Consider the following 6,360-nt stretch of genomic DNA (forward strand, 5'->3'; position numbering starts at 1 on the left):
TTCACAGCATTAACTACGAAGAAACAGCTGCCTTCAAACGCTTGATTTTTAGTCGACTTGATTGCGAAATAAGTGGCCTACAGCGTGTAGGCTATTTATGCACGCTATTGTCTGTATTAAATTAAATGTATATGCTTGGCCTCTTCATAACTTTGTTTTAACAATGCTGCACAAAAATATTAAAACATTAAAAGGAACTTTGTCCAAGATTTCTAGGCAGGTAATGTAATCTCTTTTACAAGTGCAACTGTAGGCCTATCTCAGCAGAGACACTAAAAGTGTGGGATTTCAGCGTAAGATTGCAATATCATTCCTACAATAGAACATTTGACATTATTATTTACGAATTTTGTGTTATTTTATATATTTAATTTGTGCATTTTAAGTAAAATAAATGTGAAATATAAAATTATAAATAACGGTTGTTGTAATTAAGCAATAAATTACTTTATATCGGCTACAAAAACATCCTTAAAACCCAGGAAAAATAATGTCAAAATGTAACGAAACATATTGACATATAGTGGAATATGAGACAGTGAATTAACGTTGATGTAATTTTCATAGCGGTCGAATAAATTATTTAAGAGAGAACATTAATCATTTTTTCTACAGTCACTACGTTTGTGGTCATGACTGGGGTTTATTTAAAATGTGAATGTGAATTTCTCTTGGCTGTAAAAACTATTTGTCAAATTTATAAACTGTGAAAGACAATGGCATTGACCCAGGAAGCAGTTGTTGATAAGTCTCAATTCAAACCCAACACAAACACGATCCAACAACAGTAGCAAACAGAAATCCAAACGCGAGATCCCTGCCAAGCTCTGCCGCAGAAAACCCCTCGCGGAACTCGCAGCTGACTCTATGCAATCCCAGCAGAAAAGGCTAGGCTACTGCTCTTGTGATCCCGGTATTTTCAGTTCAGAGGTGAGAGATTGATCGACTGTTATTCTATCATTAAGTGGGAGTCGGCTAAGTTACAAACTAGTCCAGGTTTAGCAAATGGACACAAAAATATATCAACTAAATAAGCACAAACTCACATGTTACTACTTACCGATATAATTCTGGAAAACGCTTCGGAAATATAAAAACACTTAAAACGTGTTTAATTTCACGAAATATTTGAATTAAAGTCCAATGTCGGCGATGAATAATGGGATTAAAATCGCTTCAAGTACAAGTCTGAACGCCCCGTGTTAGCCATGAATGCAAGGCAGAGATACGTAGTTTTTGTTTTGTGTTCAGATTGTCCCGTCACTCTGGCAAATCTCATCGGTGAGACATCTTGGGATTTTTAGGATTTCAACATCAGTCTTTTTTCCTTTCCTCTTCTCCGCTTTAGTCTGCACCGACACGCCACGGTCTCGTTGCTAACTCGCGCTGACTGTCAGTCCGGCGGTGCTCGCGCTTAATCCCCCTGGCACGTTCAACTTTGTCCAACTTCAGCCCCCGAGAGCCCCGCTAACAGACAGCCGGTTCGTCCGCGAGCTTCTCGGTGGGATGAAGGTTCCCCCTCCCTTCTCCTCCCCTCCTTTCACCGACTGTCTCGCGCTCCCAGGTGTCCGTCCGGCCGGCTGCTGCGTCTCCGTCTGACTAGCGAGAGGATTAAAAAAAGTTTTCCTCCTTTTTCACTTCTTCTCTTTTCTTTCAGTGGATCCCTTTACCCAGATTCCATAGACAATGAGTGACAGTGAAACGGTGAATGAGAATCAGGGAGAGAGGGAGAGATTGCACGAGAGAGAGAGGAAGAGATAAAGGATCGCCCACTCTAGTCTGCGCGTCCACTCAGCGCAGATGATGTGTGCGTGTGTCTCGTGGAGTGTCTGTCTCGTTAATGGAGGGTCCTCGAATGGGCCTGTTTGATGCGGGCCGTCATGGTGGGTACTATCTCATCTGTCTGCGCTCGTGCGCTCGGAAGTTTGCCGACGCGCCCCTGACAGCATCTCGGTAGGAGAGACAGGGTCAAGACGAGGTCGGGACAGGGTCCACTGGACTGACTGCAGACGGAGCGCCCTGCCCCAAATTCCCTGCGCCTTTAATGAAGCCATCTTGAAACCGTGCAATTATGTGCCATTTTCCACACTATTTCTTCCCTCGAGAAGAAGGAAGAAAGTGAGGATAACGAGCAAACGAGTGAATTGAAACTGCTCATTGGGTATTTCTTGTCGAATTCGAATTGTTAACAGAAATGAACATCAAAGTTTGTTTCATAAAACATACTTCATGGTTTAGGACATTTTAAGATTTTAAGACTTTTTTGTCCCTTTCTCACTTTCTGCGTTACACCTGCACATTACCACAGCGCAGCACACCTCAGGCCACGGGGCACAGGTGAATCATAACAAATTGCCAACAACCCCCCCCCACTCATGAACCACTAACAACCACGACACATCGACACAAGTTATAGCCTAGTCTACCCTCAACAAGTCTAAGCACCAATAGCCTGTAGCCTACAATCAGAAATGGCTAATTTAATAAATAACCTTTATGAACAAGGATTGGGCTTTAACTTTAGATTCATATTAGCAAAATGAGCTAAAAATATCGTGACATTAGTTTCACACTACAGGGCAGCCTCATAAAGATAAATTAACCAAACTGATTAATTTGGGGCTCTGACTACATCAACAAAAATGAATTCCGGGCCAGCGATAAGCTTCCATTAGCCCAATCTCCTCATGTCATGCACGGCCTTTTTCATTTGGGCTCACCCGCCCCGTCAGTGCCGGGCCTAATGCAGCGATGATGATGAATCAGGGCCTCGCGCCCCTGTTATCTGTGACATTGAACTTCGGGTTGAGATAACGCCCATTGTTTCCCGCCTCCGCCAGGGCCGCGGTAGCAAGGTGGGGCAGGAAAAATCGCGTGTAAATAAGTCGGACCTCGCCGCGCATTCCCATACCCCCGCGAGCCCTGAGAAAGCGAGTGAAGAGTCCCCCCTCGCTCCGCCGGCCATCGATTTCCTGCCACCGCGCGACTCCTCCATTGTTGGAAGCCTTTTTAATTTAGCCATAAATTGGGAAAGCTCAAGCTATGAGCTGTTCTATTTTCTGGCTGTCAGGATGAGGGATTTGTTTTATGATGCATTGTGTATTAAATACGAGTAATCTGGGAAAGTGATTGCCTGGCCTGGACGGGGTCTGATCGCGGAGTCTGATAGAGGTGGCTCTGTCTGATGTCTCCCTCAAAAGGAGGAAACGGCCGGGGATAAACAAAATGGGATGCGGGTGTCTTTCTGCAGCACCGGGGTAAAACAGGGTAAAATACGGGGAACCTTGCGGCTTGCGCACAGTGTGTATGGGTTCACTCATCCACTCACTCTCTTGCTCTCCCTGTTCTTCGCAGAGTTGTACACTGAAATACCATAGCATTTCACCACACTAACACGTAGTTCATCGGACACTCGGAAGATGGCGTTCTGAGCTGTGAAGAGAAACAGTTCTGTGGAGAGTTGTGGCGTGCTTGCAGCAGCCTTGCAAAGTTTGATCGCGTTGTTTGGTCCCCGACAGGGATTGAGGCGAGGCGGGGAGAGTTAATTCTCCAGATTCGTGGTTATTTACTTCTGTTGGTGGACCTAATTATTTACTTACGGAGCGAATTCCCGTGCTCGGGACCCCCTCGGTCTCCTGTGCGTAGCGCATCAGTCAAGCGGGGAGACGCCGGGGTATTCAGACGAGACGAGAGGGCCATTTCTTTTCACGGCCCACGGAATTGCAGCACACCGCGCCATCTCCATTAAGGCGTCAAATTTGTTAGATGGAACATGAAGGATTCAGCCCTATTTCTTTTTGAATAGAATATCACAACGAGCCATATAGGCTACCACCACCTGAACGAAGAACCAACAAAGCCACCAAGCCATAAAAAAGAATGCCCCCCCCCCCCCCCTCTTATATGTTTATCCCATATGAAAACATTTTAACAATTTATTATATTGGCCATTAACTATTTGCCGAAAACTGCAATGTGAACGTTTAGTCTAACATGATGCAAATCGTTAGGTTAAAAAAAAAACTGGAGACCATCGTCTTCAGTTGGGTTAAAACCTTTAACTTCGCGCCGTGTAATGGCTGTTTATCAACACATTAAGGCGGCTTTCAGAAAGCTGTAGGGCATTTACTTCTAGCCCTCCTCTCCTCCTCATCCACATCCTCCCCCTTTCTCTTTCCTTCCCTGTTCATTTCAAACACACACCTTTTTCTGGCTGATTTTTGATGGCTCTTTAAATCAACTGCTTCCGGAGAGTGTTTTCATACACCAGCTTTTAAGTGCTCTCAAATTCCTTGTGGGATTTCACGGTACTGTTTGTATAAGTTCCGTTTCAAACGATTTCATCCTCCGAGCAAAAAAGAGACGCTCTTTCAAACAAGTGTCCGTGGTCATTTTATAAATTCGCTCTACTTTATTTAGCTGAGAATAATTTCATGCTGAATGCTCTATTGTATTATCTGTCTTTGTGGGATACTTTATTGAACTCATAGACTTTTGTGTGAAGAGTTCAAACAGCTTTCTTCGTCTTAACTACTCCGCCTGTTTCTTCACCTTCACACTGTTCACCGTGCCCCTGTTTCTGTAAACAGCGCTTCGGTTGTGACTTTCCAAAGGTATAACAGTTTGATATGTTTATTTACCGTGAGCCCATAAGTGGTTTAGTAAAGGAAGGGGAGAGAATGAGAGGGAGAGAGGGCATCCTTCTCTCGTATACGCCCAAGAAAATAAGACTGAGTGGTAATCCCAGATGAGCGAGAACTGACGCCGGGATGGAGCTGGTCCCCCACGGCTTCAGCCCGGCCCCGGACTTGCTGGTTTAATGGAAAGCCCGTGTACCAGGTGCATTCCTGCACATCCTTACGGGGACTGGTGTTGAGGGGCGGGTGTGTGGAACCAAGCATAAAGAAAACATCGCTGCCAAATCCACATGAAATAGTTCAACTATTCATTCTGAGGAGGACCTCCTATTGATACAAACGAAAAGCGGCATTAGGGAGTTTAGGATTGGGGTCTCTTCAGCCAAAATGGCCAGAGGGCTTGGATTTTTTTTTCTTCTTTTTTTTCAAACACTAATATTTTTTTCAAACAAGTATTTTCAAAACAATGAACATGAATGACAATAATGTGTCGTTTATCATTAATTTATGATGCTGATGATTTAATTTCTCATTTTGTTCGTTTAATTTAACAGTGGGATAGGCTTAAACGCATTTTTTGGCTTAAACTAATCCGCCATCACCGCCATGTTAAAGAAGAAATACAACAACTGATTGACTAAAACAACCCAGTTGTTTCTCACTCCCCACACTGAAAATGTCCATGAATCAATTTGCCTTATAGGCTGACTGCTTTAAGTAGGCCTATATTTAAGCGAATTTAATTTTTTCACTTTTCGCTATAGCCTAGTCTATATTGAAGTCTGTATTCAAGTGGTTGTTCTATGGATAAGAAATTGTTTATACCATGCTTTTTCAAATATATTTTTATTAAGACAATTAATTGATAGGCTACCTAATGAAAATTAAATTAAAATTCTAAACGTTGAGAAATGCTTATTTAACTGTTTTGTTATTTGTTGGGCATTCTCTCTCTCTCTCTCTCTCTCTCTCTATGTGTGTGTGTGTGTGTGTGTGCGCGTGTGTGACCAACAGGAAAAAAAGAAAACAAAACTGATACACAACTCCTCACTTTCGGCCACTGTATACCCCTCATAAAAACACACTGAACACTTATTCAGTCTCTTGGTCTCTCTCTTTGCCTCTCTTTCCTCTCTCTCTCTCTCTCTCTTTGCCTCTCTTTCCTCTCTCTCTCTCTCTCTTTGCCTCTCTCTCTCTCTCTCTCTCTCTCTCTTTGCCTCTCTCTCTTTCCTCTCTCTCTCTCTCTCTTTGCCTCTCGCTCTCTCTCTCTCTCTCTCTCTCTCTCTCTCTCTCTCTGCCTCTCTCACTGCTTCTCTCACGCTCACCCAGTGCTCTCCTCTTGGGCCAATTATCATTAAAAGCGCCGAGAGGAAATGAAAAGGGAAAAATGTAAATAAGAAATTTCCTCGGGTCTGGAAGTAGGCCCGTAGCGCGCGCGTGTTAATCTCCACCTCGGTAATTTGGTTCTCCGAGAGAGGACAGCATCCCCGCTGCTGCCGCCCCGCGCGCCATAAATCACCGTTTTATGTGGACGGGGTCAGTACTCTTGCCTCCCTCCGCACAGCGTCGAGCCCCCGCCCCTTCTGCACGCTCACGAGGCCTGCGCGCGCGCACGCACGCACACACACACGCGCACACACACACACACACACACACACACACACACACACAAGCACAGGCACACAGCGTATTTACCCCTTCCGCCCAAGGGCTTCCTGGTCCA

General features: G+C 44.5%; 1 protein-coding gene across 9 annotated transcripts in view; it reads right to left on the minus strand.

Moving 5' to 3' along the window:
- The window catches only part of mecom (MDS1 and EVI1 complex locus), a 156,091-nt gene that overhangs the window by 34,907 nt on the left and 114,824 nt on the right, over positions 1–6,360 (minus strand). The window contains exon 1 of one of the 9 annotated variants that reach the window (XM_076282217.1): positions 1,061–1,994. The exons of the other annotated variants lie outside the window; for them this stretch is intronic. The gene's annotated coding sequence lies outside the window, so the exon portion shown is untranslated. Of the gene's footprint in view, positions 1–1,060; positions 1,995–6,360 lie in introns of those variants that run through there. 9 annotated transcript variants of the gene reach the window in all.

The sequence above is a fragment of the Alosa pseudoharengus genome, unplaced genomic scaffold (genome assembly GCF_046254945.1).
Source record: "Alosa pseudoharengus isolate Yale_2024_CS ecotype anadromous, Long Island Sound unplaced genomic scaffold, YU_APseudo_1.1 YU_APseudo_1.1_scf_13, whole genome shotgun sequence".
Lineage (NCBI taxonomy): Eukaryota > Metazoa > Chordata > Actinopteri > Clupeiformes > Clupeidae > Alosa > Alosa pseudoharengus.